Raw genomic sequence first — 11202 nt, 5'->3', positions numbered from 1 at the left:
TCAAAATGAAAAAACCATAAAAAAATGAGATAGCAACAGTTTGAGATTGGGTAGTCTGCGCAGAAACTTACGTTCGGGGAGATAAGGTTGGTTTTTTATGCTAATGAGGGGCCCATCCACCCTTTTAGGACTTTAAAAGTAAAAATCGGAATTCCTTTATAAATGTCAAAAGATGAAAATAAATTTAGAAAACAAATTCACTGAATATACTAATGCACATGTAAGAAACGATTTTTTGTTTACTATTTTGATGCACGTAGCCCTTTTATAACCCTGGATAAAAAAAAAATTTCTAAAAAAAAAAGCAAAAAAAAAAATATTAAATTTTTTTTAAAGACAAAAAGGTTTATAAAAAATAAATCAAGGAAAATTTCAACCCTTTTTCATTTTTAATGTTTTCATAACTCGTCACCCCTTTTAAAAATTGGAACATCTAAAAAACTATTAAGGATGGAAAAAATCAAAATTACTAAATTTTGTTTAGTGCAATTATACTAGTATTCAAAAATATTGTAGGAAAAAAAGACAAAAACCATACGAGAATTTAAAAGTTAAAGAAAATAAATAAAAAATATGTTAAATAATCAAAAAATGAAACCAAACCCCTGGTTGTTTCATGAAGTCTTATAGGGAAACCACTGAACAGTACATGTGCCCTTTTATGAAAAGCGACAAATGCCAAATAAAAAATGCGTTTTTCCCTAAAAGAGAAAAATGGTGAACTAAAAAAGAAAAAAAAGGAATTTTGAAAGGAGTACATAAAAAATTGTTAAACAATACGTGGTCTTGCGACAGAGCCTTGAAAATAAACTATTCAATTTCCCAAATGCAAAGGGTTTTATATGATATAATAATTAAAATGGGCAAATAAAAAATTTAAAAAGTAATACATTTTTTTTAAAATTCTAAAATTTATCTTCTGGAATAGTGTTTGTTCCATTCTTTTTCTTATGGGCTACATTTAAAAGTTTTTCTTGCATGTTCCAATTTAATATCCCAAAGTTTAAATTTTTGTTTTTCCGGGATGTACGAACGTGTGTTAATAATTAAAAAAGTATATTTTTTTTCAAATTCGGAATCGATAAATCGATATGACTTTGTTTTTTATTTTATTTATAGAGGGGTGAAAAAATTTGAAAGCATAGTTTTAAAAAATTGATTCCCAAATTAAAACTAACCCTTAAATTAAACATGTACTTTTTACATATTTTTAATAAATTTAATTTAAAACATAGTTTAAAAAAAACCTTACCTTAAAAATCCGACATTTACCCTTTGCTTAAATACAAGTACATTACAGAAATTCCCGAACTATTTAAATATGGTTGAAATTTTTTACCGTTTAAAACGCCCCCAAGTATTTTCATTAAAAAATTTATATTGGAAATTTTTTTTTTTCCCATTTTATATTCATGATTATCTTTTACTATAGTTTTGGGGGTCGTAAACCAAAGGGTTACACTTTGACAATTTTTAAAGGGTCAAGGGACTATAGTTTCTTTAGGGGTTTCACTGGCTGTTAAGAAAAACCCGGGGGGGAAATGTATATTTAATAAAAAAAGATTAATTTGGGCGACTTTTTGAGCCCCGGTTAAATTTATTATTTTTTAAAAATTTGCCCCCCCCCCCCCCCTTTAAATTATTTTTCCCTTCTTTTAAAAACCCAATTTTTTTTTTTAATAAAAAATTCCCTTTTTCTTAATTTTTTTGCAAATTTCTTGTAATTTATTTTTTCTTTTTTTTCAAAAAATAAATATTCAACAAAAAAACATGATAAAAAAAAACACCATTCAATCCCGTTCCGAAATCATTTGAACCCGCGTCAGAACAGAACCAACGTAATGCGTTGCGCGGATGCCGCAGGCTGGTTCTGGATCCATGCTGGTTCACAAACGCCATAACGTTGGGTTTTTGTTCGTTTGACGCGGCTCATTTTTACATCCAATCTGCAGTCTCTTCCCATCTCTCGTCCTTCACTTCCCCTATAAAGAACAGTATCAAACAAAGGTAAAAGAGCAGTGTTAAAAAAGGTAGGTGCTGTAAAGTTTTTCAATCTTATATTTTTGAAATATTGAACTTTCAGTAAAAATCGGAAAATCGTCCATCGAACAAAAAAACTATTTCAGCTGCAATGAATTAATATTACATTTCGCAATTTTTTACAAATTTGTTAGAACAGCTTGGACGAACCTAGTGTACATAAGGTCAATTATTTAACTTAAAATCATATTTATTATCCTTTCAAGGAAAAAGAAATGCAAAGAGGAAAAAAAGGGAGCGGGTTTGGAGGTGCGAGCGGGAGTTTGGGAGGTGGACGGAGTTTGGGAGGAGACCTGCGGGGACTTTATGCAATTAAATTACAGGGGAAAAAGCCTAGAAAAAACCGACAGATTGATTCGGTTTATATCCGAAATTCTTTTTATGGGGGAGATACAACAAAAAAACCCAAAAAATCACGGCAAATGTTTAGTGACTTTCAGTCGTATATACTCTTTGCATAGTGATTCAGTAACCACTCATAATTATAGTCCGTTTAGAACACCGTTTGAAAAAAAAAAACCCACGTTTTCACAGTTTCCGTATTTTAACACTGCATGCAACGTATGAGGAAGCGGGGATTACTTTATTAGCAGATATAGTACCATATTCTAAATGTGAGAAAAAAGTCCTAAAGATTTAAAAAAACAACAATCTTGTTTCGCTTATTTATGCACGAAAACTATCGTGGGAAGGCACTGAAGAAGAATATGAATGTTGTGTACTTTTAGTACCCTATCCGTTTAACCGGAGTTGACTTTAGAATTACCCTCCGTACGTCTGTCCGTCAGTCAGTCCGTCCGTCCACAAAACTGTGATCCCGTGATAACGAAAAATTACTGAAATATTTTTATGAAACTTGACATATGGGTAGATTGCAGTTACGAGATTATGAAAATCATTTTTTTCTTCCTATGTTGAAAAAATTGGTTGTTATGGGGACAACTAGACTTAAAATATAGCAAATACGGTATATAACAATTTTTGAAATAATTCAAAAAGTATTATTTTCTTTAAATTAAACTTTCTACCGGTATATGGATTGATGGCAGTATGGAGATTATGCGTGCACATCATTTTAATCTTGACTATAGGGAGTATATTCATATTGACAGCTGTCCTACTCACTCAGTATCGGCGACCACGTCAAAATTTACTGATTATTTAAAGTTTTTACTTCAGCTTAAATATAATTATGTTTCAGACCATCAACCACCAGGTTTCTAACTCCAGCACCAAAATTTATCAGAATTACCCCCGTCCTCACTTGAACGTAATCTAGAAATGTTTTTTTTTTCTATTACTTTTTCCTTTCTTAAGGTGTCTAGCTGCTTCAGACTTTGAACAAGTACATGTTTCTTATTATCACTCAAATCATAATTTGTGAAAAGATTCAATACCCTAGATAGATAACTTTGCTATATCCAGAATTTGTCCTCTTTGGACTTCTAAAGATCTAGTTCTTTTTCTAGAAATGATTATTTTTTACTTTAAACTTCCACATCATAATAGAGCGCTGTAGGGTTTATGTGAACCATCGGCTATTTTGGACTGCACCTCATTATAACACTTAAGAGTTCTTCACTTAAAATGACAATTAAATCAACTTTTCCTGCTGGCGTCCACACAGTGTCCGTACTTTTTGCATCACTCACATCATGTAGATCTAGATCTAGTAGATCTACAGTAGATCTAGCCTATATTAAAAGTCTAGAGAGCATCTGTATTTCAAAATTTAATTCTTCTTTAATAGTTTAAAGGGATCCACTGAAATGACGGGACTGGAAATAATATTTTGAGATTATTACTCCATTTGATGTAGATCTATACCAATAAATTATGTGCAAAATTTCAGATCATTAGCTCGCTCACATTTTCCAGAATAATTATTATAATAGTGAAAAATGACTCAAAATTGAAAAGCGTTTAAACGCTTTTCACTCAGATCGGACAGAGAATAGCACAAACATACGATTTTCAATGTATTTTTTGATCTATTTTTCTGTTTTAAGTGCGTACGTTGAACTATTTGAAAAATTAAAATTTTATATTTTTAGCCTTATAAACCTCAGTGGAGTTCCTTTAAGACTTGTTTTTAATAATGGTTAAAGAAAACGGAATGAAGATCTACCCCTGGTTAAGACCACGGGTCTGTTCCAGAATATATAATAGCGAAATTGACAGGGAATTTTTCACATAGGCCAATTTTAAAGCCTTATTTTTCCCGCGTGTTTGTTGTTGCCAGAGAACGTCTGCCTACGTGAAAAAGTAGATCCAATGACCTACAAACTAATCCGCCTCCATTTGCAGTAAAGTTACGATTCTGATATATTCAGTCTATTTTATTATCATATTACCGTAAATCTGTTATTCTTTTTTGTCAAAAAACTACAGTATGTTTAAAGCTTTTCAATAAGCTGAGATTAATGAAAACTTTTGAATTGATTGTAGAACTATTTTTTTCAAATTTCGTCACTTCCGGCGTAGGTATTTACTTCCGTAGAAGTGAAAATATTCACCCCAGTTTCATCCGGCCAACGTAAATCAACGCAAAATATATTACGGAAGAATGTTTTGAACTGTTTTGATTGAGTATAGACAACCGAATATGGTTGTTTAATGTAATAACTGTCATGTATGATTAGTTTTTAACGCTTTAAAGTCCAAACAATGCCAATTTCGGAGATAGACTGAGTTCTGTCAAAATGACCCTGCGAAAACTGATCAAACGTGATTGCAACATTTCATATTCAAGGTAATTTAAAGGCTTAATTACATAATTTGTATGTCATCATTATTTATTCTTTATGTGTATGCATTATATCAATATTAGATACGCATAATTCCGTTGTTTTCACTAGTGATATCCAAGGACATAATTTTTGACAGGTGCCCCTCCCACTTCTCATGATTTCATGGAATTCCTCAAATGTTTTGAAAATTTGGGTAATTTGACAAACAACATTATGTTGATAGAACATTTAAGATAAAATCTGCCAGAAAATAATCCTTAGAATTTGAATTGATTTGTTATTTCACGTTTAATCATTTGCCACACTAAAAATGTGAGGAAGTTGCAAGGTGAAACAGGAGGTTACGTAATACGTATAGGGAATTATGATACTATTCATATTCTTTCAGATCCCGAAACACTTTGAGACCGTTGGATTATGTTCCATAAATTTTACGCTAGTCTGAATGGAATTTTACTTATAGTTATACTAGACTCAGGCTTTTGCTTGCCTATTAATGATCACAGAGTGAGACAGTAAATTACAGTAAGAGGACAGCTCGGCACATTAAAAATAAAAGGCTTCAACTCACAAATTCTTTCTTTTGTCCGTAATTTGGCTAATTTCATAGCCTACATTCAGTCATTTTCCCAATTGAAAACAGTATAAATTGTTTCACCAAAATGTTCAGCGAAATTCGGCCCCATTCCCCCCTCAAACTCAAAATAGTATGTTGCCCCCCCTACAGCATTCACCCAATCTTGTCCAGATAGTTTATGGGATTTTCCAAAACTTATTGAGGTTAATGAGGGGGTAATGGTGAGCAAGAGCTAGAGTCATAGCTGAAGAGTCAAGGATATACTCTCAGTGGGAATGGGATTGAAGGCCAAAAATAAGGCTGTATTCTAGCCATGGGTTGAGAGATTCTCAAATAAGTTGGCATAAATGTCTACCTTAAATAGTCTTCAAAACATTTATTATTACATGTATAAATATATACATTTACTAGTATTGGAGCTGAAAGGTCTGCTAGCATGTTTGAACAGGAGACGACTCTTTCTGGTAAATTGGAGACCGTCTTACATACACAATGTTTTTACTAAAAACTTTTTTATTTCCAGTTTTATTGTACAAAATTCTTTTTTAATCATTCCAACAATATGATTATGTGTTACATTACCTTTTTCAGAATTATATACAGTCAGTAACTTGAGTGGTCCAAAATGGATTCACAGTTGAAGACGTTCATCTGTACAAGAAGTCATCTTCTACATGTTCATGTCAATGATGTTTGCTAAGAGATTTGATTGCATTATGATTGTTTGTGAAAGTTGTTAAATTTTGATAAAGGTAAGAATAAAAGGCATATTTGTGAAAATATTAGTAACCAAGGCCTTCCCAAACTATTTTGTTTCAGGATTAGACAGAAATTTTTCAGTAAATAAAATTTACGAAAGTTTTTTTCAGCACCACACAAACGCCATCGCGAAGTTTTCTGTTTAAAAAGTAAATTCATTTCAGTACTATCAATGATCATAAAATGCCTTACACGGTCGGTACACATATGGATTCTATTACGTAGTCAAGGGAACAGAAGTCTTTCAAGCACTTTGCAGAATTATGCTGTTTTTCTAATTTAACCTTTTCCCTTATATAAGTGTGTTTCGACGGCTTTTTGTCCCCCCCCCCTCCTTTTTGAGGCCTCAAACAGTGAAAAAATGTCCTATTTAGGCCCCCAACACTGTTTTTCATTTGAGAAATGTTGTTAAAAATAGTGACCACTTTTTCGGCGCCGTTCCCCATCCAAATATTACATCAGGGGGTTGCCGGAAGGGGGATGTTCCCCCTTCTGTTTGGGGGGTTTGAAGGGGGCGGAGTCCCCCTCATCGCCAAGAAAATTTTGGACATGTGACAGGCTAAAAATGGCCTCAGGTTGATCTTAGGGTAACAAGTAACCTACGCTGAAAAGGCTTTTACTCTATGTCAATTCATTGAGAAGTTGTAGCACTTTGAAATCAGTTTTGATGGAAAAAAACAATGCAAAATAGTGATTTTTGGCAATTTTGAGACGTCCCCCCGTTGGCATGGTAACAGGAAATTTACGATTGAGCATGCTGTTACAGAGGCTATGGTGTAGTCAACATTTGTGCCAAGTTTCATTAGTATTGAAGCATTTTTCATAGTTTCATAGCAGTTTGAACTTGTTACAGGAGGCTTTTCAATGAAAACGGCCATTTTTCGCAATATGCTCATGGGGTAAAAGGTTAATAATAACAAATAATAATTACACTCTCTGGCTCTTGGAAAAGTGGAGCATGCTGTCTGTCGACTAGTCTTAAAAGTTTGATTATTTGTTCAGGATAGAGTATAAAACATGAATATTTAATAGTTTGTTGTAAAGGTAAGGAGATTTTGCCATTTTAAAAAATTAGTTTATTGAAAATTAAAATGTATAGATGACCAACATATTATTTTTAAAACATGTCAGTCTTAACCTTGAAACTTATTTATGATATGATTATCATTATTTCAAAAATAGCTTATTAATATATTCAATAATTATGCCCCATTTCGAAGAAAAGGGGTATATTGCTTTGCACTTGCGGTCTGTCGGTCCGTCGGTCCGTAGACCAAATGGTTTCCGAGTGATAACTAAAGAACCCTTAGGCCTAGGAACTTCAAACTTGGTATGGTGATTGGTCATGACAGTAGATGACCCCTATTGATTTTGGGGTCAAGGGGTCAAAGGTCAAGGTCACATTGACCTTGTAAGCAAAAACGGTTTCCGATCAATAACTAAAGAACCTTAAGGCCTAGGGACTTCAAACTTGGTATGGTGATTGGTCATGATCTGTAGATGACCCCTATTGATTTTGGGGTCAAGGGGTCAAAGGTCAAGGTCACATTGACCTTGGTAAGCAAAAACGGTTTCCGATCAATAACTAAAGAACCTTAAGGCCTAGGAACTTCAAACTTGGTATGGTGATTGGTCATGATCAGTAGATGACCCCTATTGATTTTGGGGTCAAGGGGTCAAAGGTCAAGGTCACATTGACCTTGTAAGCGAAAACAGTTTCTGATCAATAACTAAAGAACTTTAAGGCCTAGGAACTTCAAACTTGGTATGGTGATTGGTCATGATCAGTAGATGACCCCTATTGATTTTGGGGGTCAAGGGGTCAAAGGTCAAGGTCACATTGACCTCTTGGGTAAAAACGGTTTCTGACCAATAACAAAAGAACCCTTAGGCCTAGCAACTTCAAACTTGGTATGGTGATTGGTTATGACCAGCAGATGACCCCTATTGATTTTGGGGTTAAGGGGTCAAAGGTCAAGGTCACATTGACCTTGTAGGTAAAAACGGTTTTCCGATCAATAACGAAAGAACCCTTAGGCCTAGGAACTTCAAACTTGATATGGTGATTGGTCATGATCAGTAGATGACCCCTATTGATTTTGGGGTCAAGGGGTCAAAGGTCAAGGTCACATTGACCTCTTAGGTTAAAACGGTTTCCGATCAAAAACTAAAGAACCCTTAGGCCAAGGGACTTCAAACTTGGTATGGTGATTGGTCATGACCAGCAGATGACCCCTATTGATATTGGGGTTAAGGGGTCAATGGGCAAGGTCACATTGACCTTGTAGGTAAAAATGCTTTACAATCATTAACTTAAGAACCCTTAGGCTTAGGAACTTCAAACTTGGTATGGTGATTGGTCATGACCAGCAGATGACCTATTGATTTTGGGGTCAAGGGGTCAAAGGTCAAGGTCACATTGACCTTGTAGGTAAAAATGGTTTCCGATCAATTAACTAAAAACGCTTAGGCCTAGGAACTTCAAACTTTGTATGATGATTGGTCATGACCAGCAGATGACCCCTATTGAGTTTTGGGTCAAGGGGTCAAAGGTCAATGTCACATTGACCTGTAAGTAAAAACGGTTTCAGATCAAAAACTTAAGAACGCTTAGCCTAGGAACTTCAAACTTGGTATGGTGATTTGTCATGACCAGCAGATTACCCCTATTGATTTTGGGATCAAGGGGTCAAAAGTCAAGGTCACATTGACATTGTAAGTAAAAACGGTTTCTGATCAATAACTAAAGAACGCTTCGGCCTAGGAACTTCAAACTTGGCATGGTGATTGGTCATGACCAGCAGATGACCCCTATTGATTTTGGGGTCAAAGGTCAAGGTCACATTGACCTTGTATGTTAAAACGGTTTCCGATCAATAACTAAAGAACCCTTAGGCCTAGGAACTTCAAACTTGGTATGGTGATTGGTCATGACCAGCAGATGACCTATTGATTTTGGGTCAAGGGGTCAAAGGTCAAGGTCACATTGACCTTGTAGTAAAAACGGTTTCCGATCAATTAACTAAAACGCTTAGGCCTAGGAACTTCAAACTTTGTATGATTGATTGGTCGTGACCAGCAGATGACCCCTATTGAATTTTGGGTCAAGGGGTCAAAGGTTAAGGTCATGACCAGTAGATACTTGATAACCCTTATTAATTGTTTGATCACTGGGTCAGAAGTCATGCATAATAACCTTATCACATGACTAATTGGCTGCAGATAGGGGGCATACATGTTTTACAAACATATCTTGTTATCATTATTATGATTATTTCAGTGGCCTATGCCCTTCTTGCCCATGAAGTATCCGGAATATAGAATTACTATGGAGGCAGCATTGCCTTCATCTGTGCATAGTTGGCTCAAATATGAGCTGGAACAACTTGGAATTGATTCTCTTGTCTACACACGTTACATCATCAGCTTACTTCTTCAGGTTGGTATATTTCGGTATTATATGTTTTCAATTATGAAGTTTATGCTAGCACTTTCTGAGTAATTAGAGCATCCTCCGAAATTCTAACTTTAACAAAGCTTTAGATAGACTTAAATCTTAGGAAGAACTTTAATAACAGAGCTTTAAATAGACTCAAATCTTAAGAAGAAGTGACTTCTCCTTCAGTTCATGTCAAAGAGAAGTTTTAAGACAGAGGTGAAACGGCACAGACTCTCGGGGTCAGATGCTGACCCCTACCTTACTCTGCCTTTGTTAATTCTCTGTATCTTGTAACATTATGATTAAAATACAAGTGGGATGTTTGTCTCAGTCACAAAATTGGTTTGATTCAATTTCCACATGAATTTTAAAGGAAATCCCCATATACCATCAAGCCTCATTAAATCTTTTTATAGGATACATGTAGTGATAGATTTATGTTTGTTTGAGACTCATTAATTTTTCATTTGTTTTTTACAGGATCCTGAAGATTTAGAAGGTCTTGACACTGATTTAGATGCTTTTCCTAAATCTAAGAGAAAAGGTCGGAAATCAGAAAAGCAAAAACATTTGTCTGCAAGTGACGAGGAGAGAAAAAAGTTTGCAGCTATCCAATGTCTTTCAGATATAACTGAAGAGGTAAAAAACATGTGTAATGGTGGTACTTAAGTTTTAAAGAATTATTATATATTAAAAGATTAAAACAACATTTTGATGAATATATATTCTTACATTAGTATATATTGTTGTATGCTTTAAAAATTCTTATCAATATCATAAATTCTGCTTGTCCAAACTTGTTTTTGTCTAAATCAATAAGTATGAGTTGCTCTTGCTTTCTTCTTTCATTAATAATAATATTTTGAGATAATTTTTCTTTCTGCGTTGTTCTAAGATTAATAATACCTAATTAAACGGTTAAGCTATTATAGCTTTGTTTTTGTTTTCTATGAAAGATTGTTAAAATTTTGAAAATATTTCGATGATAACTTTTTATATTCTATAGGAAATTAAATATACATATGATTTTTACAAAAGAGGTCCTGGGACATGAATAGTTCCTCAGTTCATTAATTGTCTGTCTTCAATTTATAATTGATGACCGTAATTCTGTTTTGTTCCTTTCATAAATTGTATAAAAAATTTGGACCCTGTGGCCATAATTTGTACAGGAAAGACCCAATGGCCATAATTTGTACAAGAATGACCGTATTGCAATCAAAAGTTCCTGCCTTACTGTTAAATAATTATCTGTCAGTATTTAACTTCCTGCCAATTGATAATTTGAGTGACTGTAATTATAATTAATGCAGTGTCTTATATAGTCATAATAGTGAGGTGATTTGTTGAGAAGATCATGTGATAATTACTGTGTTACTTTAATTAGACTGCAGTCACTGATTGTATATAGTCCACATTTGGTCATCAATGATTTATTATCACTTGTCTAAGCAATGGGACACATGTGAAAAAAACCCATCAAAAAACAAAACATGGTTTGATATTTTACATTGAAAAAAATATTTTAGTTAAAGTAAAGAAAGATGCGACATCTAACAGTGTTTCAAGTAAGTTAAGGGAGGTTTTGGTACATAGTTTTGGCTTAATTGTCATAAAGACAATGTAGAATTGTAGAA

General features: G+C 33.9%; 1 long non-coding RNA gene across 1 annotated transcript; it reads left to right on the top strand.

Annotated features, from left to right (window-relative positions):
• Positions 1 to 4530: 4530 nt before the first annotated feature.
• LOC132717312 (uncharacterized) lies at positions 4531 to 10232 on the top strand. The gene is made up of 4 exons (XR_009623944.1): positions 4531 to 4792; positions 5959 to 6119; positions 9407 to 9565; positions 10046 to 10232. It is a non-coding gene; the product is annotated as an uncharacterized LOC132717312 (long non-coding RNA).
• The last annotated feature ends 970 nt before the right edge of the window (positions 10233 to 11202 follow it).

This window comes from Ruditapes philippinarum, unplaced genomic scaffold (assembly GCF_026571515.1).
Source record: "Ruditapes philippinarum isolate M1 unplaced genomic scaffold, ASM2657151v2 ctg17994_1_1_1_1, whole genome shotgun sequence".
In the NCBI taxonomy this organism is placed as follows: Eukaryota; Metazoa; Mollusca; class Bivalvia; order Venerida; family Veneridae; genus Ruditapes; species Ruditapes philippinarum.
Note: the sequence above shows the minus strand (reverse complement) of the source record. Positions and strands in the feature narration are given on the sequence as shown.